This window comes from Amphiprion ocellaris, chromosome 12 (genome assembly GCF_022539595.1).
Source record: "Amphiprion ocellaris isolate individual 3 ecotype Okinawa chromosome 12, ASM2253959v1, whole genome shotgun sequence".
In the NCBI taxonomy this organism is placed as follows: Eukaryota; Metazoa; Chordata; class Actinopteri; family Pomacentridae; genus Amphiprion; species Amphiprion ocellaris.
This window is the reverse complement of record NC_072777.1, coordinates 1,664,891-1,686,588: the sequence shown is the minus strand read 5'-3', so window position 1 is coordinate 1,686,588 and position 21,698 is coordinate 1,664,891. Positions and strand designations below refer to the sequence as shown.

The 21,698-nt window shown below is 35.6% G+C and overlaps 1 long non-coding RNA gene across 1 annotated transcript; it reads right to left on the bottom strand.

Annotated features, from left to right (window-relative positions):
* Positions 1-90: 90 nt before the first annotated feature.
* On the bottom strand, positions 91-19,867 carry LOC111586804 (uncharacterized). Its single transcript, XR_008603423.1, has 3 exons — positions 19,652-19,867; positions 7,665-7,727; positions 91-2,453 (listed from the first exon to the last, which is right to left on the bottom strand). It is a non-coding gene; the product is annotated as an uncharacterized LOC111586804 (long non-coding RNA).
* Positions 19,868-21,698: the final 1,831 nt, after the last annotated feature.

Genomic DNA, 21,698 nt, shown 5'->3' with positions numbered 1-21,698 from the left:
AACTAGGGGCAAACTAAAGGGACGTCAAGAGGGGAAGTCAGTTGTGCAAATGAAAACACCAGCTCACCCCGTCAGGGTCCCCCAGTCAGCCCTAACTATAAGCTTTGTCGAAAAGGAAGGTTTTAAGCCTGGTGAACATCCACCCTGCAAGAAGGAGCGCTATCACAGGTCCTTCATTCCATCTGCTATAAGACTGAACAACATCAGCATCACTGGCTGATGTTAACATAAACTGGACTATATCATTACCATCCCAAACCATAAAAGTTGCACTGACATTCTTGCACTGCACATCTTTGCACTTTTAAACTTTATTTTTATTTTTTCTGTTAAGCCACTTTATCCTCATCTCTCACCCTTGTATATATTGTAAATATTATTACTATTGTTCTATTATTATTTTATTCTTATCACTACGTCCACTGTTACATAAGCTGCTGTAACAATGTAAATTTCCCCTGGAGTGGGGAGAAATAAAGAACTTTATCTTATCTTATCTTAAAGCAGGTTTTTATCCATCTCCAGTTTCTGCAGGACTTTAGATTGCAAATAAACGAAGAATCTTCGCAGATTTAAAGCAGAATGTGAGCGACAGGACTTTAATGCTGAATAATTCCCTCCCAGATGAAACTCTCTGACATGATTAATTATAAAAGCAGCAGCTGGAGGTAAGTTCAGGGTCGTCATGAATTAAAAACGGAGTCAAAACTCAATTCTGACTCGATTTCAGCTTTAATGGAGGCAGATGAAGGATCAATTAATCCTCAGAGCTCAGCAGGAGTTCATCAAATCAGAGACTTTTCTGCAGAATGAAGCCAGTTTGTGGGACAGAAGTGACTTTATGATGATTTATGAGCTTTAAGTGGAGATAAAGCAGCAGATCGATGCTCAGAATTCTGATTTATCGGCTGTAAAAGGCGTCACAGACCGACTGACCCACTTCAGCCGGGACAGAAATCTAACTTTTCTTCTGCTCGCCGACGACAGACGGACCTCCCTGATGGTGGAGGCTGTTGCCATGGCGACACAGACCCCAAACCAAATCAGACATCAGCTCAGATCCTTCAGAACTTAAAGGTGCAGGAAGACGACAACGTGTGGAGTCTCTGCTTTGAATTATCAAACTGCAGAACAATAATAAGGAACTCTAAAGCAGACTAACGAGCAGAAATAAAACTAATGTGGAAGCAAAATGAATGAAATGACATCAAACATGGCTGAGAATATTCCTGGAGTGCAAGGTTTTAATAGAAAACTTAGACCAAGATGTTGATATTTAATAGAATTACCATTAAAATTAATGCACAGTAACTGCTAAAATGATAAATCAAGACTCTTAATCGGAATCATTCATTGATTTATTTGTCTATTTGCTTCATTTCTGAAATTTTTTGTGTCATTTTTGCATCTTTTTAGTCATTTTTTGTCTGTCATTTTTGCATCTTTTTGTCATTTTTGCATCTATTTTTGTCATTTTTTGTCTATTTTGTCATTTTTGTGTCTTTTTGTGTCATTTTTACAACTAAATTTGTCATTTTTAGTCCATTTGTGTCATTCTTGCATCTTTTTCTGTCTTTTTTGTGTAACTTTTTGTCTTTATGTCATTTTTTGCAGATTATTTTTAATAACATTGGTATAAAAACTAACTAACAACTTTGTGGACAAATGTTTGACATTTGGTTTTGGTTGATTTAACCAACAGAACTATAAAAATGACACTAAAAAGCACAAAAATAACACAAGTATGATAAATAATGACACAAAAATATGCAAAAATGACACAAATAGACAATAAAACAACATAAATGACAAAAAACGACACAAGACCAAAAAATTACACAAATTGACAAAAATGATACGAAAAGATGCAAAAGGACATAAAAAGACAAAAAATGTTTCACAAACATACAAAAATGACACACAAATAGACCAAAAAATGACAAAAAGATGCAAAAAATGACAAAAACAATACACAAATAGACAAAATGAGACAAAAAGATGCCAAAAGGACATGAATAGAGGAAAAAATGCTCAAGAAATGTAAATAGCGTCCATTCTTTCAGGGTTTCTAACGGCCTTCGTTAGACGGCCACTGTTGGATTTTCTGAGCTTCTAATGCAGACGTTTGGCTCTTTTCTTCTCACATGTTTGCAGTGGAGCTCCATACATGCTGCTGTCCCACTTATCCACTGAGGCCTCTGACACGCTGTGGATCTCCGACAGGCCTGAGCCGAGGCCACGTTAGCTTCAGGTCCCAGCGGCGCTGTGCTAAATATCAGCTCACTGTCCATGTGGACAATCCTCGTCTCTGCACAGATTAATTACCGCCTCGTTCCTTCTGCTGACGCTGGTGGATGTGGGTCGGGAGCTAACGCTAGCTGTAGCAGTAGAACAGGGTTTACCTGGACAGGTGCTTTAATGCAGCTGGTTTGGATGCAGAAACCAGGACGGTTCTGTAGCAAATAGAAAAAGCCAGTGATGTTTGTTTCTAAGCTCAGCTGTATTTCTGATCTTTAATCAACTTTAGAGCTCGTTATTTTTCTGGAGTTGGACAATTAAAAGGAGAAATTCGCAAAAGTGAAAGTTTAATAACAGCATTTTTTGATACAGTTAGAATTCATGGCACAAAGAGACAACAGCACAAATAGATGCACAAATTATACAAAAGACCAAAAATGGACAAAAAAGATGCAAAAATTACTCAAATAGAAAAAAATGACACAAAAATGACACAAATAGACCAAAAAATGACACAAAAATGACACAAATAGACCAAAAAATGACACAAAAATGACACAAATAGACTAAAAAATGACACAAAAATGACACAAATAGACCAAAAAATGACACAAAAGTGACACAAACAGACTAAAAAATTACACAAAAGTTACACAGACTAAAAAAATTACACAAAAATTACACAAATAGACCATAAAATGGCACAAAAATATGCAAAAATTACACAAATGGAACAAAAAATGACAAAAAATGCAAAAATAACACAAGAATGACACAAATAGAAAAAAATGACACAAAAAAAGACACAAAAAGATGCAAAAATTACATAAAAATCAATGAATAATTCCGATTAGCTCATTTTAGTGATTTTGTGTCTCTATTCTTGATTTCTATTTTGGTCTAGTTATTTTTTTGTCATTTCACATTTTAGTTTTTTGTGGTTTTTTGTCTTGTTTTAATCATTTCATGTGTCTTTGGGACTTTGTCTTTTGTCATGTTCTGGTCATTTTGTGTCCCATATTTCTTGCTTTTGTTGTTTTGGTTCTTGTTTTTTGTCGCTTTGCGTCTCGTTTTAATCATTTTACAAAGCTTGACCTTAAACTATTGTTATTGTATTTAAATGAGCAGAATGAAAGGAGTTTTCCAGATATTTCAGGCCACAGTTTGCCACCAGATCCTACTAATGGGTGCAGCTGCTGCTGGCTTTGTTCAGGGTGGAAGCTCGTCGTGGGCCGGCTGGTATTTCCTGAAGCCGCTGCACAAATTAGCGTCTCTGAGGACACAAAGCCACAACAGAACCACAGCTACTATTCTGTAAATCCACATGATTCTCTCCAGATAAGAAACAGAACGATGTGGGGAACTTTCTCCCCCAGATAAAGATTCTGTCTGAAACGCTGAACAATAAATCGATGTTTGTCATTTCTTATGAGGAGAAATCACAAGTTTATTTTTGTTTTTCCACACAGATTGAATCATAATTAAACCAATTATTAAACTCCAGTAGCATTCATGAAGACGGTGCATCTGAAGAACCAACAAAAGTAAACAAAAAACATCTAAACGGAGCAGATTTACAAAAACCGACAGTCTGACTAGAGCAGGTAGAAATCCTGAAAGAATGGATGGAATGTAGAGCAGAATTAGTTTCTTATCTTTGCAAATTTGCAACGAAATTAGTCAAAAATATTGCTCTTAATACTGTGAAAAATACAGATGCTAATGGAGGTGATTTATTCTAAGCGAACAGCAAACACCTCCACAGATCAGAGTTTACCAGCAGCTGAGCTGATAACGATGATGACACTAAACCACCAGTAAATATGAAAAATTATGTCTTTGTTTGGGAGAATTTTTGTTTCGTCTCAACAATAGATTTTAATTACTATGTTAAATTCCAGATAATTTGAAAAATCACAGAACAAAGTTTTAATTTACATGTTAACCAGTATTTCCACATTAAAAATCTCCATTTATTTTTTGTTCCTTTACAACCTTCACAGTAAAATTTGACATTTTTATTGGATTTAAATTTGAAAAAACAAACAAAAAATTCCCGTTAGAATTAAAAAAAAAAAAAATTGCATATTGAAGACTAAAAAATTGGCAATTTTTTAAACTGATAATTTACAGATTTCCTGTTTTACAAAATTACAGACATTATCTAGTAAAATCATGTAGTAATTTATTTTTAAAAACATCAAAAGCTATAAATATTGTACATCAAGTCTTCTAACAAATGGCAATTAGTTTTTTTTTACAGTGTGACCATAAAATTACACTGTTCCACTGTGTTTAAATGAACTAATAATGTCATTATTTTACAGATATTTGCATTTATTTTCAGGTTTTTACATATGTATTTTTAAATTAGGGTATTAAATACTTTTTTACATATTATTTCATATTTTTTTCAAGGTTTCTGTGTTTTTGCAGTGTAGAGGAGCTTATAAAACCATCCTCTGAACACCAGAGTCCTTCAGATGTTACTAAACCAACAGAAAAACCTCCTTAAACTAAATGAACCTCTTCAGCAGCACAAACAGCCTCTGACTGTTTTTTCTTCTGTTTGTTGTCTTGGAGCTGCTCTGGAGACTCTCTGGTCTTCAGGGAAACCAAAGCACTGCTCTACTGTCTCCATATCAGATGTTCACCTGGAGACGATCCACAGTCTGCTGTGAACTAAATGACTCCACTAATGGATCAATGCAGGCGTTAATGAGAAGCTCATCATCATCAGCATCACTGATGGGATGGAGATCACTGAATGAAGCTAAAGCTCAGAGTGGAGCAGTGAACTTAGTGAACCTCTGAGTTACTTTTTTCATTTTCCTCTACAGTCTAAAGTCCTGCAGCTCCGTGGAAACAGAACATGAAGAAGGAGACAGAATCAGAAACGTCTAATGTCAGGACGAGTCAGAATGGAACAAAAAGACAAAAACACGACCAATAGATGCAAAAATTGTATGAAAAAGACAAAAAATTGACAGAAAAAGATGCAAAAAATGACAGAAAAAGATGCACAAATGACAGAAAAAGAAGCAAAAATACCACAAATAGATGCAAATATTGCATAAAAAGATTAAAAATGACAGAAAAAGATGCAAAAAAATTGACAGAAAAAGAAGCAAACATGACATAGAGGGACAAAAATACCATGAATAGATGCAAAAATTGTATAAAAAAAGACAAAAAATGACACAAAAAGATGCAAAAATGATAGAAAAAGAAGCACAAATACCACAAATAGATGGAAAAATTGCACAAAAACACAAAAATTGACACAAAAAGATGCAAAAATGACAGAAAAAGAAGCACAAATACCACAAATAGATGGAAAAATTGCACAAAAACACAAAAATTGACACAAAAAGATGCAAAAATGATAGAAAAAGAAGCACAAATACCACAAATAGATGGAAAAATTGCACAAAAAGACAAAAAATGACACAAAAACCTGCAAAATTGACATAAAAAGAAGCAAACATGAAACAAAGGGACAAAAATACCAGGAATAGATGCAAAAATTGTATTTAAAGTGAAGACAAAAAAATGATACAAAAAGATGCAAAAATGTCACAGGCAAAATTACCACTAATAGATGAAAGAATTGTGTAAAACAAAAGACAAAAAATGAAACAAATAGACAAAAAAAATACACAGACATGCAAAAATGACACAAAAAGTAACACAAATAGATGCAAAAATTAAACAAATAGACAGAAAATTACACAAAAAGAAACAAAAATGACACAAATAGACCACACATATGACAAAACATGACACAAAAATGACACAAATAGACTAAGAATATGACAAAACATGACACAAAAATGACACAAATTGATGCAAAAATTACACAGACAGAAAATATTACAAAAAATATGCAAAAATTAGACAGAATATAAAATAGACAGAAAATTACACAAAAATATGCAAAAATGGCATAAATAGACAAAAAAATGACACAAAAATGACACAAATAGATGCATAAATGGCACAAATAGAAAGTTACACTAAAATGTCACAAATATGTGCATATTATCATTATTTTACAGATATTGTGTAATTTTTCTGGGAAAATTCCATCAGTAAACAGGTTTTTAACATATTTTTTCTGGCACTTTGCTGCCACATTTACAGCATTTTTTTTACAGGTTTAGTGTTTTACAGTGTAAGAAACGCTATAAAAGCATCTTTATGAACACACACCCTCAGAAAACACACTAGAGCTGTTCACTGAAACAACAAAACAAAGAGTCTGACCACAGGAAAAACATTTTCTCCTGGAACTGCTTCCACAGTTCACTGGAAAACTGAAAATCTACTGTTGATTTTTACAGTTTCAGGCTGATAAATGGTGCCGTTCTGGTGGATTTCCTCCAGGAAAGAAGCCTTTTGAAACACGCCGGTTCAGAGGGTTAAACTGCAGAATTACACACCAGGACGAGACGTATCCGACACACAAACACACACTTTTCTCTGAGGCCGTTTTCTGACTTCTTACGATCAAAGCGTGCCAACAAGAGGCTTAAAGCAATGAAACACTCTGAGAAGCGAACAGTCGAGTTCACAGCAAGGACAAAGGAGACGCACCAACACCAAAATAGCTGCAGATCTGCTTCAAATTCATTCAAAGGTAATTAAATCCCCATTTCAGGGTTTTTTTTTACAGCTGATGTCTGGGTTCAGGTGAAGTCTCACATGAATGAGGAAGTTTACAGAAATATTCAGACTTTAAAAGCCCAACTAGGGACAGGAGTTGAGAATTAGCTGTAGCTAAAACTGTACATGCAACACATGGGATTCATGAACTGTACTGAAGCTATGTTAATTGCATTGTCCCTATTAAATAAAACAATTAATAATAATTTATGGGACCACAGGGGCAGATTAAAGTTTAACCCTCATGTCGTCCTGCAGGTCAAACTGACCCATTTTAAAGTTTGAAAATGTGAAAAAAATAAATATTTTCACAGTGAAAACTTTCACATTTTCAACATTTTTGGGAAATTTTTGAACATTTTTGGTGCAAAAAAAGAAATGCTAAAAAAAATGTTTAAGAACATTCAGGAAAAAAATTTCTGAATGTTCTTAAAGAAAATATTAGACGTTTTACTGATATATATGGAATCACTTTAGATATTTTTAGGATGTTTTGGAAGATTTTATTTATTTTTTGAAAATATTTCCATTTGTAAATTTTTTTTATTTCTTGCCAAATTTGGGGATTTTTTTTTTTTTTTAAAGTAAAACTTTTAAGGAATTTTTGGAATTTTCTTCCTGAAGATTTTGTAAATTTTTATAAATTTGGGGAATTTTTTGCTGAGGTTTTGGATTTTTTTTCAGACAAGGCAACAGTTTTTTTTGGTGCCTGTAAATGAGGACAACAGGAGGTTAAAGTGGTGGATTCTCCTCCATCTTACCGTTCATGGCTGCAGCTGGAGGCAGGGAGGGGAGTCCTCGTCAGCCAGTTAACTCTCAGACATCTGCAGAGGACAGAAGACAGGCAGGAGATAAATGACCGAGAGCACAGACAGGACAGAAATGCAGCAGGAAAAACTCATCGTCTTGTTAACGGTGCAGCTCAGGATGACGGAGGACGGACAGCCGAGGGAAGAAGCAGCGTTTATCATGGAACGCTCTCAGACACAGATGGAGGCAACGGTTTAGAAATCCTTCTGAGGTGTGCGAGTCTCAGGCTGCAGCCCTGAAGCTCTTCTTTTATTCAGAACTTGTTTCCTAACAGGAGCAGTTTGCATTAATTACACATTTCTGCACCAGAGTTAGCTAACTCTCGTTTAAAGCGTTAAAGAAAAAACAACACCTTCATCACAACACACACAGAAAAACATGAAAATCTGATATTATTGTTCAGTAATGCAGATTAATTCACTGTACAAATCTTAAAAAAAGACTTTGTATGTCCCAAAACGCAGTATGTCAAATGTAGTAAACCAATAATACCCAGATATCCCAGTACATCTATGACTATGCTAACCTTGCCAACAACTGGCTAATTTCAAATTAGCTTAGCTTGTCATGCATGATCATATTAACTTTGCTAGTTTGTAAATTAGCTGGTGTATAATTATGCCAGCCTTACTAACCACTAGTGAATTTTATAATACAATTATGCTATGTTAGCTAACCACTGTTGAGTTTCCGATTAGCTAGTAATACAGTTATGCTAACTTTACTAACCATTGGAGAGTTCCAAATTTGCTTGTAGCATGATTATATTAACCAATCTGACCACTGGTTAGTTACAAATTACCTTGTAATACAACTATGTTACTGCTGATTTGCTGTTAATACGTTCATGCTAACTTTGCTAACCGTTCCCTAGTTTCAAATTAACTGGTAGTGCAATTATGTTAACCTAGCAAATGACTGGCTGGTGTAAAATTAGCTAGTAATACAACCACCAGCTAGTTTCACATGAGCTAGTAATACAATTATGCTAACCCAGCCCACTACTAGCTAGTTTTAAATTAACAGATAATACAATCATGCTAATTTAGCTAACTATTAGCTGGTTTCCAATTTGCTATTAATGTTATTATGGCAGCCTAGCAAACCACTGGTGAGTTTCTGATTAGCTGGAAATACATTTATGCTAACTTTGCTAACCACTGGAGATTTCCGAATTAGCTTGTAGTAAAATGATGATAACCTCCCTGGCCACTGTCTAATTATAAATTGCCTTGTAATACGTATTATGCTAACACAGCTAATTACTAGCTAATTTTAATTAACAGTTAATACAATCATGCTAATTTAGCTAACCTGCTGGTCAGCTTCCGATTTGCTGGTAATACTATTATGGTAATCTAGCCAAATACCACCTAGTTTCAAATTAGCTGGTAATGCAATTATGCTAACCCAGCTGACTACTAGCTAGTTTTAAGTTAACAGATAAGACAGGTATGCTACATTAGCTAACCACTGCCAATTTTCCAATTAGCTAGCAATACGGTTATGGTTAACTTTGCTAACCATGAGAGAGTTCCAAATTAGTTTGTATCACAATTATGCTAACCTACCTGACTACTGGCTAGATTTAAAGTAGCCATTACAGTTATGCTAACTTAGCTAACCATTAGCTCATAATAAATAAACTTCTAGTACAAATTTGCTGAAATAGTATACCAATAATACCCAGATCTTATAACACGTTTTTAAAAAATTATGGCTGTAATAAAATGTTTGAGGCTGTTACAATTAAAAAAGTGACAAGGTATTTATTATATTGAGCTAAAATGTCATAAATAATGTTATAAATACCCATATTTTATGTTTTAAAAATGAAATTCCTCTAAAGATGTGTTGATTTGACATGGAGTCTTTGTGTTTGTCGCTGCCGTATTATTGTGTTGTTTATGTTTCCGTCCTGATAACGAGTGTTTTTCATTGTTGTTGTTGTCTTTAAAGGTGTCCTGTCATCTCTGTTTGCATATTTTATCATTTCACTTGTTCTCACAGCGTCCTGCCAAAGAAACTGCTGTTAAAAACGATCCAGCTGGTTAATGCTGGCGCCTTTCCAGGAACGTTGATTAATGTGTGTTATCTGAAAAAATACAAGACATAAACACAATCAGTCCCTTTTAGGAATATATACACACATTTTTATCTGGTTAACAGCAGAAACAGTAGTCTGATTGCACTTAATCCTCTGAAAAAAATCCAAAAACTGCAAAAAAATTCCCCAAATTTCGGGAAATTTGGAAAACCTTCAGGAAGAAAATTCCAATAATTCCTTAAAAGTTTCCCTTAAAAAATCCTCCAAATTTGGCAAGAAAATTCTTGGAAATATTTTCAAAAAATGAGTAAAAAACTTCAAAAAAATCCTAAAAATATCTAAAGTGATTCCATATATATCAGTAAAGCCTCTAATATTTTCTTTAGGAACATTCACAAAAAAATCTACCAAAATCCAATGAAATTTGCTGGACTTTGGTAGAGTTTTTTCATGAATGTTCTTAAGAAACATTTTTAAATTTTTTTTCCACCAAAAAAATGTTCAAAGATTTCCCAAAAATGTTAAAAATGTGGACATCAGAAGTTTCATTGTGAAAATAGATTTTTTTCCACATTTTCAAACTTTAAAACGGGTCAATTTGACCCGCAGGACGACCTGAGGGTTAAATGTATAAAATATGGTCTTATTATTATAATATTTGCTGTATCGGGGATAGAAATGTTCCTTCCTGATTAAAAATACACATATTTTCATCTACAGAGATGTGTTTGATGGCTGGAATTTGCCATTAAAGCTGATTTATGTCTCTATGGAGTGGCTCCTGATGAGGTTTCCACACAAGTCTATGCTGTCATTTCTAAAAAATCTAGTTCATTTTTCTCGCTTTGCTTTACTCCACCGATATACTCCCCATCATTCATGCTCGCTGCAGCTTCAAATTGAAAACTTTGTTATTCAATCCGAGCTCAGTCTCCTGTTTCTGCAGTTTCCTTTCTTCAGATTCTATTAGCTCCTTTATTTCCTCTGGCTTCATCTACGAGACGATAGCTGCCATCAGGTCGAACCGATCTCCACCACATCACTCCTCCCTCCTCACTGTGCTCTATCATTTCCATTTATTCCTTCCTTCCCGTCCGTCCGTCCTTCTGCTGCTCCATCTCCGGCCTCCAGCTCTTTGTGTGAATTCCTGGAGGAGCAACGGAGGCTCTGCTGTGGTATAAATCATTCTCTGCACATCCAGCCGCTGACTGCCAATTACTTAAGAGCAACGAAGCGCACACTGTGGCATCTGCCTTCGTACGCTGCTGGATGTCAGCGAGCTCACGGCTAAAACCAGAAATAAACAACCAGCAGGACGCAAACAATAGCAATGTTCCACAAGCTTAAATGAATCTAAATAAAGCTGCACAAATTCATTCTTGTTAATTATATGTAGAAAGCAACCACACCATTCCACTTTATGCACATTACATTAATGATACTATTGTTAACTTTAACTTTTGGACATTTTTTCAAATGTATTTAAAGACAAAAATGGTAAAATCGAATATACAAAAAATATTTTAATAATTTAGTACTCTGCTAACCTCGCTACCCACTGGCTAGTTTGAGACTATCTAGTTACATAATTATGATAACCTAGCTACCCATTGGTTAGCTTTAAAATAGATGATAGTACAATCATGCTAACGTACCTTACAACTAGCTCGTTTCAAATTGTTCATTAAGACAAATATTCTTAGATAGCTACCCACATGCTAGTTTCAGTTTTTATCTGGAAATAGCTATGCTAACCTAAAGACCCCTTCGTTAGCTTTAAAATAGGTGACAGTACAATTATGCTAACATATCTTACAACTAGCTAGTTTCAAATCATTAAGACGATTATGCTAACAAAGCTACCCACTGGCTAGTTTCAGTTTTTATCTGGTAATACAGTTACGCTAATTTAGCTGCCCAATGGTTAGCTTTAAGCTAGCTGATAGTATAATTATGCTAACATACCTTACAACTAGCTAGTTTCAAATCATTAAGACGATTATGCTAACAAAGCTACCCACTGGCTAGTTTCAGTTTTTATCTGGTAATACAGTTATGCTAATTTAGCTGCCCACTGGTTAGCTTTAAGCTAGCTGATAGTATAATTATGCTAACATACCTTACAAGTAGCTCATTATGAATTAATTTGGAAGGAAATTATGCTAATATAACTAATTACTGGGTAGATTCAAATTAACTGGTAAATCAATCATGTTAATCTAGCTAACCACAGGCTAGTTTTTAATTAGCTAGTAACATGACTATGCAGACCTTGTTAACTACTGGCTAATTTCAAATTAGCAAAAGGCAGTTATGCTAACATAGCTCACCACTGACTAAGATCAGATTAGCTGGTAACATGATTATATTAACCTTGCTAACCACAGGCTAGTTTTAAAGTTAGCTGGTTTATGATTATGCTAACCTTACTAACCACTGGCTAGATTGAATAATCTGGGATTACAAATACGCTAACCTAGCTAACCACTGGATAGTTTCAAACTAATACTATATCCCACATTAAATCTCGTATTTTAAGTAATGCTAACTGCTAACATGTGTATAGTACCTTATATTGTCACTGCATTATGACCAAACTTCTTAGCTACTAGCTATTTTAAACCTAGTGGGTTTTAAATAAGCTATGTTCGAACTAGCTAGTAAAACAGTTATGCTAATGTTAATTGAAGTTTCTGTCATTTGGTCATGTATTGAGAGATATGCTTTTTTTGTGAAATGTCATAAATAAAGAAGATTATATCAATTGTTATGTCAGATGCGTTTGACTATCTTCCAAACTGCTTCCTTTAATCTTCAAGCTAATGTTTAGGAAACATGGCTAATTGTGCACTTGTTAGCTAGTGGCTAGTAGTAATCAACTTGGGTGCAAACTAGCCTGCTAGTAAAGCAATTATGCTAAGGCAAGCTGAAAGACGTGTCACTAATTAAAAAAACATTTATAACAAGTGTTATGTCAGATCTGTTGATTATATTCCCTCTTACCTCCTTCACTCTTCAAGCTAATATCCAAGTAATAATGCTAACTGTGTACGTTTTGGCTACTAGCTAGCTGGAAACTTGCTACAGCTAAGCAATTATGCTAATATTAGTGTCATTTAGTTGTGTAATTTGACATATGTTGCTCTATTTGTGTGAAATGTCATTAATAAACAATATTTTATTAAGCTTCAGGTGATGTTTGCTTATTTTTAAAATATCTCCTTTACTACAAACATGTATTATATGCTGGCATGCTAATGATGCTAGTCCAGTTAGCTACAGAACAGCACTTCCTACAGTGGTGTAAATATTTAACAAATTTATGTGTTAATTAGCTAGTGTAGCATAATAGATTTTAATTTAGTTATGTGTATATTTTTATTCACATTACTGTGAGGCTAATTTCAAAACACTAATGTTTTGTACAAAATTAGCATCCTCCGGTACTATTTTGCAATAAATTATACCATAATGTTAAATCTAAAATGGATTTACTGTATTTATGCATTAAATAATAAGTGCTTCAGCTGACATAAGGCCATGTAGATAGTGAAAATACTCATATTGAATGGTGAATTATAGATTTAGCATACAGGATACATAATAGGAGGTGTAATATGACGGTTAGCGGTGTGGACCAACACGTGTTTGCTGTTTGTTCACTCCTTCACGCTGTCTGAGGGCATGCAGCCGACTGTCATCCAGCCTCATTTACAAACCTGTCGGCTGCCTCAGGTGTGTGTGGCTTCAAATACTAGATAGCGTCTCGTATTGACTGAGCTAGAGAGCGTTCGCTGTTCAAACAGGACACATCCTGGAGAAAAACAAGCAAGAATCAACAGACGGCTCGGAGGACACCCTCTACATCAACAACGGCTGCACCGTCACAGACTCACAGTGAAATATTATCACTCAGGTGTAGATTTGTTTCCTACATTTTTGCAGTATTAACTGTCCTGCTGAGACATTAATAAGGAATCATCTTAATATGGATGTAAACGGTGCACCATCCATCCCTCCTGGTGGTGTACTGATTTTTTACAACACCACATGGTTCATTCCAGAACTGGAGGACATTTGGGCTTCAAAATGTTAGAAAAATAAGCCAGTTTTCTGCTCCATATTGATCAATAATAGGTAATAAATTGACTCAGCTTCCACATCAATGGTAGCATTTTTATTCCATGTTTTCTGTGTTGTTTGCTAACTCTACTCTAATCCATGCTAATGTGATCTTTTTCTCAGCAGTAGAAGCTAGATATTTAGCTGCTGTTACTGCTGACCAAGAGGACAAACTGACTGATGGAAAACAGTCCAAAGAATTAGTCTGATCCTGATAATATGAGCTGGAGGGAGACGTTCAATCAAGAAACATGGACAATAGAAGAGAGGACATAGCTTTGCTCTACCCATTCTTTAGGAACACTGTTTGATGATGTTGAGGACAAAAATGAGAAACGAAACAGAAATGAGACACAAAACGAGAAAAACGAGACACAAAATGACAAAACGAGACACGGAACAACAGAAACAACAGAAGAGACACGAAATGACAAAAACGAGACATAAAATGAGAAAAACGAGACATGAAACAAGAATGAGCCACGAAATGACAAAAACAAGACACAAAATGACAAAACCAAGACACAAAACGACAAAAACAAGACAGAAAATGACAAAAACGAGACAAAACGACAAAAACGAGTCAAAATGACAAAAACGAGACACAAAGTGTCAAAAGCAAAACACAAAATGAGAAAAACAAGACATAAACGAGACACAAAAGATGACAAAAATGAGACATAAAATGACAAAAACAAGAAACAAAATGACAAAAATGGGACACATAACGACAAAAACAAGACATAAAATGACAAATGAAGACACAAAAGACAAAAACGAGACACGAAATGAGAAAAACGAGACACAAAATGAAAAAAATTTGATGGGTGGGACATAAAATGTCCTCCAGTTCTGGAATGACCCACATGTAGCGTGTTCAGACGTTCTGATTCGACTTGACCGAGGCAGGAAACGAATCAAAGCCTCTTTGACTCGGCCGGCGTGCTGACGGACACCTGTGTGGACCAGCTGGCTGCTCAGATCAATGCTCGAGTGTGTCCCAGCCACGCTCCACACACAGAGGGGGACCCTGTTCAGCGCCGCAGCCCAGGAAGCTGAGCCCATCCTGGGGAAGAAAGCAGCCTGTGTGCCCTGGATGTGGCTGTGAACAAAGACACCTTCCTCTGTCGCGCTGCTGCAGGTGAAAATCATTCTTAGTGGGTCAGCTCAGTCGCAGCTCTTAAAACGACACACTCAGCAGCATTGTGCCAACACTCCTCTAAAAGAATCAAACCACAGCAACGGCAGCGCTGCATAAATCCATGCTTTTGCAGCTGCAATATGGGAAACGAGACACAAAACTAGAAAAAATGAGACACGAAATGAGGAAAACAAGACACAAAATGACAAAAATGAGACACAAAATGAGAAAAACGAGCCCCAAACGAGAAAACTGAGACACAAAATGACAAAAATGAGACACAAAATGACAAAAACGAGACACAAAACTATAAAAATGAAAAACAAAATGAGAAAAACGAGACAAACTGAGAAAAATTAGGCACAAAACTAGAAAAATGAGACACAAAATGAAAAAATGAGACAGAATGAGAAAAATGAGACACAAAACGAGAAAAATGAGACAGAATGAGAAAAACGAGGCACAAAGCTAGAAAAACGAAAAATAAAATGACAAAAACAAGACAAAATGAGACACAAGATGAGAAAAACGACACAAAACAAGAAAAATGAGAAACAAAATGAGAAAAATGAGACACAAAATGAGAAAAGCGAGACACAAAATGAGAAAAACAACACTCAGCAGCCAACACACCTCTAACAGAAGCAAACCTCAGTGACGGCAGCGCAGCATAAATTCATGCTTCTGCAGCTGCATTCTGAGAAACCAGCTTCTGGTTTCATTGCAATAAGAAGCGTATCGTGTGCATGTGTGACTGTTATGCAACGCTTTGTGTCTTGGCAGGTGGAGGGTGTGCGACTGCTGGGAAGCGGCCAGATGTCATAGAAACTGCAGTTTAGTCGGACTTTGTCACTTCAGCAGAGAAAGTGTCGTCTTTCTGTGTTCAACGAGAGCAGCACAACCACACACTAAGCATCTCTATAATTAGTCCACACTGCAGTGAATGAACGCAAACAGCCAGACCTGCCCCACTTACCCTATAGGACGACGCAAAACTGCACTAATGTTCGACTATCCCACCAGCCGAGAACTTCTGTTCTTATCAAGAGATTTAAAGCCGAGAGCAAAACAAACACCCAACAGGCTTCAAACAGGAGGTCATCCTCAGAATACTACGGAAACGAACACACCTCCGAGCAATAACACTTAAATGTCACGAGTCTAAACTGCATCAGCTCTCAATAACTGCAGTAACACTTCAGAAAGACAACAATAAAAATTCAGGCCTAAAAGTAGAAACTCAGTGCAACCAAACTGAGTCCAGCTGTGGTTTCCAATCAATCTAGCTACATGAACATGGTTCTAAACTGAAAAGCAGAACGTTCTCAGTTGTGGACTATGGACTGGGTCTATCTATGTCTGCATCATGGCTCCACATGGAAAAGAACTGAACAGAGGAAGTGGAAAATCTGACTGAGAGACTTGACAAAGATGGAAAATGATCCAAGAAGATCAACTAAATCAATGAAGCACAGTCAGGAGGTCTAAAAGGAGTCATAGTACTACTAATCAGGAAGTCTAGAAGGAGTCATAGTTCCACTAATCAGGAGGTACAGAAGGAGTCATAGTTCCACTAATCAGGAGGTCTAGAAGGAGTCATAGTTCCACTAATCAGGAGGTACAGAAGGAGTCATAGTTCCACTAATCAGGAAGTCTAGAAGGAGTCATAGTTTCACTAATCAGGAGGTACAGAAGGAGTCATAGTTCCACTAATCAGGAAGTCTAGAAGGAGTCATAGTTCCACTAATCAGGAGGTACAGAAGGAGTCATAGTTCCACTAATCAGGAGGTCTAGAAGGAGTCATGGTACTACTAATCAGGAAGTCTAGAAGGAGTCATAGTACCACTAATCGGGAGGTCTAGGAGGATTCATAGTTCCACTAATCAGGAGGTCTAGAAGGAGTCATAGTACCACTAATCAGGAGGTCTAGAAGGAGTCATAGTACCACTAATCAGGAGGTCTAGAAGGAGTCATAGTACCACTAATCAGGAGGTCTAGAAGGAGTCATAGTACCACTAATCAGGAGGTCTGGAAGGAGTCATAGTACCACTAATCAGGAGGTCTAGAAGGAGTCATAGTACCACTAATCAGAGCTCCTAAAATGACTCCACAGACAGTGAACTACTTTCTCCAGACAGCAGCTGCTTCAGACTTGGCTCAGGGGTTCTCCATGGAAACCAGAGTTAGTGTGAAGCTCAGACAGTGTGAAGGAACCTTCAGAACATCAACCTCTATGGATAGAGGACCAGAACTAAACTTCCAGATGAAAGTTTGCTGAAGAACATGAGAAGAAGCCTGATGGATGTTGGAGAACATTATTTGGTCAGATGAAGATAAATGAGTTCAGATGGAGTCCAGATGTTTGGTGAGAACCTGACCAGGACTACCACAGTGGAGGAATAGTCCTGATAGTGAAGCACGGAGGTGGAAGTATGAGGATACAAAGCTGCAAGTTGAAGACATTTCTAGATGCATCATGAATATCTGAGGATAAACCAGAATACTGTCTGACCAGATGAGTCCCAGTCTGCTTTCTCTGAATAAATCAGAGCAAATATTCTACTATTCCTGTAGAATCGTGTCGGCTGTAAGGGTTTCTCACTCCTGCTCTATTTCAACATCTATGGGTGTAAATTTACCTTCTAGACAACAATAGTGAGTAAAGCTACCACCGACTCTCACTAGGAGCTCCAGAAATATCATATCCGTTGAGTAGTTGTTCCCCTTCAGTCATTTTCTGAGTTTACTTCTGGGAATAGGTGCGTCTTAGTTATTAGCGTCACTCTTTGGTTAGCACAGTTTCTCCAAAATGCTAAATTAAAACTGCTCAGAAACATAATTACAGCTTCTATTATGACACCGTGCAGCCAAGACATCTGAGATTTGTCAATTACTTTCTGGATTCATTGATTCAAATCTGTATATTTGACATTTTACTGATAAATAAATGGGATATCTTTGTGTTTTGAGCTTACAATTGTACAAAGAAAACCACATAAAGACATCATTGTTTGGTCTGGGAACTCGTAATGGACATTTCCCCCTCATTTCTTTCCATCAGTTATCTGAGAAAACCATCAACAGATAAGCCTAAAATCCAAAATAAGTTCCAGCTACCAGAAGGGCTGCAGCTAAAGATTATTTCCATTGTCAAATAATCTGAGGATTACTTTCTAAATAAGTTGTTTGGGCTCTAAAATGTCAGAAAATGATGAAAAATGTGGATCAGAGTTTCCTTAAATACCCTGTTTAGTCCAAATATCTTCAGTTTATTGTCAAAGAGGAGGAACAGAAGTAGAAAATATTCACATTTAAGGAGCTGAAATCATAGAATTTAGACTTTTTTTGGTAGTAGCTAGTTAATTTAAAGGTTGAGAACTAGTTTCGAACAGGTCATAAAACTATAGAGGACCCATGTTTGCACCTTGTGGTTCTCCTAAGACTCTTTTATACAAAACATTTGTAACTGAGGGTGATTTTACTGCTTTATTTTAACGATTAGTTCTTCTAATGGTCTCTAAAATGTCAGAAAATGGTGAAAAATGTTGATCAGTGTTTCCCAAAGATGACAAATGTCCTGTTTTGTCCAAAGATCTTAAGTTTACTGTCATAAAGGAGGAACGAAACCAGAAAGTATTCATATTTAAGAAGCTGGAATCACAGAATTTATACTATTTGGTTAAAAATGACTAAAAAATGATCAGAATAGCTAAAAGACATGTTAAAGGAAAAAATATCAGTATATCATAGAAAAGAACAAAGCCCTGATTTCTATATTGAAGTTTAGCTGCTTTATTTCTGAATCAAAATGACTCAAATTGATGAATCAGTTATCAGAATAGTTGGAAATTATTTAATCTTTAGAGCTCTGTCTGAAAGAGTCACTGTCAGTGTGTTAAATGGATTTAATTCACTTAAAATTTAATTTCTCTTTAGATTTGAGCAAAATGGAAGAAAAAACTACAAAATATTCACATTTAGGAAGCTGAAATCACAGATTTTAGAGAGTTTTTGGTGAAATAATTACTAGGAAATGCTAAAAATATGTAGGATCAATTTGTAAATTGTCAACTAATTGATTAAATATCGCAGTTGTAATGATTTTAATTGTGAATATCATGTTATTTAAAATAAAATACGTAAAAATAATCTCCTGTGGCAGCACCATTACATCATATAACAAACAAACAAAGCCCTGCTCTCTATACTGGACTTTAGCTGCTTTATTTATTAATAAAATGACTGACATTAATTCAATAATCATCAGAATAGTTGAAATTATTGAATTTATCATTAGAGCTCCGCCTGAGAGAGTGTCAGTGTGTTAAATGGGTTTAATGAGATGTCAGTTAGATTTGCGGTTATTTTACATCCTAAATAGAGGCTTTCTGGGGGTTTCTTGATGCGGATCTGTGGAGGGAAACGAGACAAAAGGCTCCGGTTGAGTCCTCGGTCCGGTAGAAGGAAGCGGCTGCTCTGCGGTAACGAATCCTGGATCCTCTGATTAAAGCACATCTGACTTACCTTCAGCCAGCAGGTGAAAATAAAACCATCCTGTGAATATAAATCCCGCCCGGCTCTGCGTCCTGCTGTCCTTTTCAAACTAACACATCCGGTGAGTGGTTTACCTGTTGCGGTGGGACGGCGGCGCTGATCCACATCCAGCCCGACTCTGAGGCTCCGGCAGCGGGAGGAACCGATCCGGTAACCGGGGCGGTGCAGCTGGAGATGGGCGTCTCCAGCCCCGGAGCCCGGGAAAGCTGCACCACAGAAGCACGGGCGGCAGTTCCGGGAGTTACAAAAATAAAAGCACCACCGACGGAAGTCAAGTCAGCGATATTTATACAAAACCTTTATGTTAACCCTGGTGTCGTCCTGCAGGTCAAAATTGACCCGTTTTAAAGTTTGAAAATGTGAAAAAAAAAAAAAAAAAAAAAAAGCATTTTCACGGTGAAACTTCTGATGTCCACATTTTCAACATTTTTGGGAAATCTCTGAACATTTTTTGGTGGAAAAAAAGAAATGTTAAAAATGTTTCTCTAGAACATTCACACAAAAAAAAATCTTGTTAATGTTCTTAAAGAAAGTATTAGAAGTTTCACTGATATATATGGAATCATTTTAGATATTTTTAGGATTTTTTTTGAAGATTTTTACTCATTTTTTGAAAATATTTACAAGAATTTTCTTGCCAAATTTGGGGGATTTTTTGGGAAACTTTTAAGGAATTATTGGAGGTTTTTTTTCTTGAAGGTATTGCAAATTTTCAGAAATTTGGGGAATGTTTTTGCAAATTTTGGGGATTTTTTCAGACAAGGAAACAACATTTTTTGGTGCCTGTAAATGAGGACAACAGGAGGCTTAAACATTAATGTTAAGACTCCTCAGTGTTACATATTAGGAATTAAAACCCTATAAAATGATATAAAACACTACTTTAGCTCATTATAATTTATAATAAAACCCTTTGGAATTATTAATTACAGAGATTAAATTTAAATATTAAAGTTATGACCCTAAAGTATAATTAGTTTTGGAAATTGACCTGAAGAGTTTAATATTATAGCTGAGATCCTTCAATAATATTAACTACTCTGTAACTACAGAAATTAACCCAACTGCTCCAATTACATGGCTAAAACAAAATTTATTTATGGTGATTAACCTGAATAATTGAAATATTAATAATAATATTAAGGCTAAGGGCCGACGGTATTTATATTTATCCATAAGCCATGGATTCCATATATATATATATATATATATATATATATATATATATATTTTTTTTTTTTTTTTTTTTTTTTTTTTTTAATAGTAATTTGGGAGATTTTGTTTGTAATTTTAGACTTTTTTCTGTCATTCTAGACAAATTTTAAGTCAATCTGAGCATCCTTCTGTCATCTTGAACACATTTTAACTCAATCTGGACAATATTTGAGTAATTTTGGACAATTGTTAAGTCATTTGGGAGTTTTTGTTTGTCATTTCAGACATTTTTCAGTCATTCTGGACATCACTTGAGTAAATTTGGGCATTAAATGTGTGATTTTAGACATTTTAAAAATAATTTTGGTAAATTTTGATCCATTCTCGTCATGCTTTAGGTAATTTTCATATGTCATAATTCTGGACAAATTTTAAGTAATTTCAGTCATTTTTGAGTCTTTCTGGACACATTTCATGTCATTTTGGATCTTAGTGAGTCCTGTAGACATATTTTGGATCGTTTTTGACAATTTGTGAGTCTCAGAACTTCATCAGTCCAGCAGATAGACACACAACATTTTAGGAGGAAAAACACATCTGAGTTCTGCTAAAAATTGACTCCAGATCAGTTTTACATCCATCCAGGAGTCACAGCCTAAAGAATAACTCTGGTTTTTGTTCAACAGGATTTTTTTTGTAACTTTTTAACAATTTTCATGTCATTTTGAACAATGTTTTAGTCATTTTGGAGAAATTTTGAAGTCATTCTGGACATTTATTATGTTTTTGTTGCAATTTCACCTGTTTCATGGCAATTTTTGTCCTTTATGGAATGATTTTGCATGATTTTGAAGTGATTTTGGGTGTTTTTCCTGGCATATTCAAACCTTTCAGGATAGTTTTGCCTCTTTTTGGGGTGATTTTGTGTCTTTTTGTGGTAATTCCAGACATTTTTGCCTTGAGTTT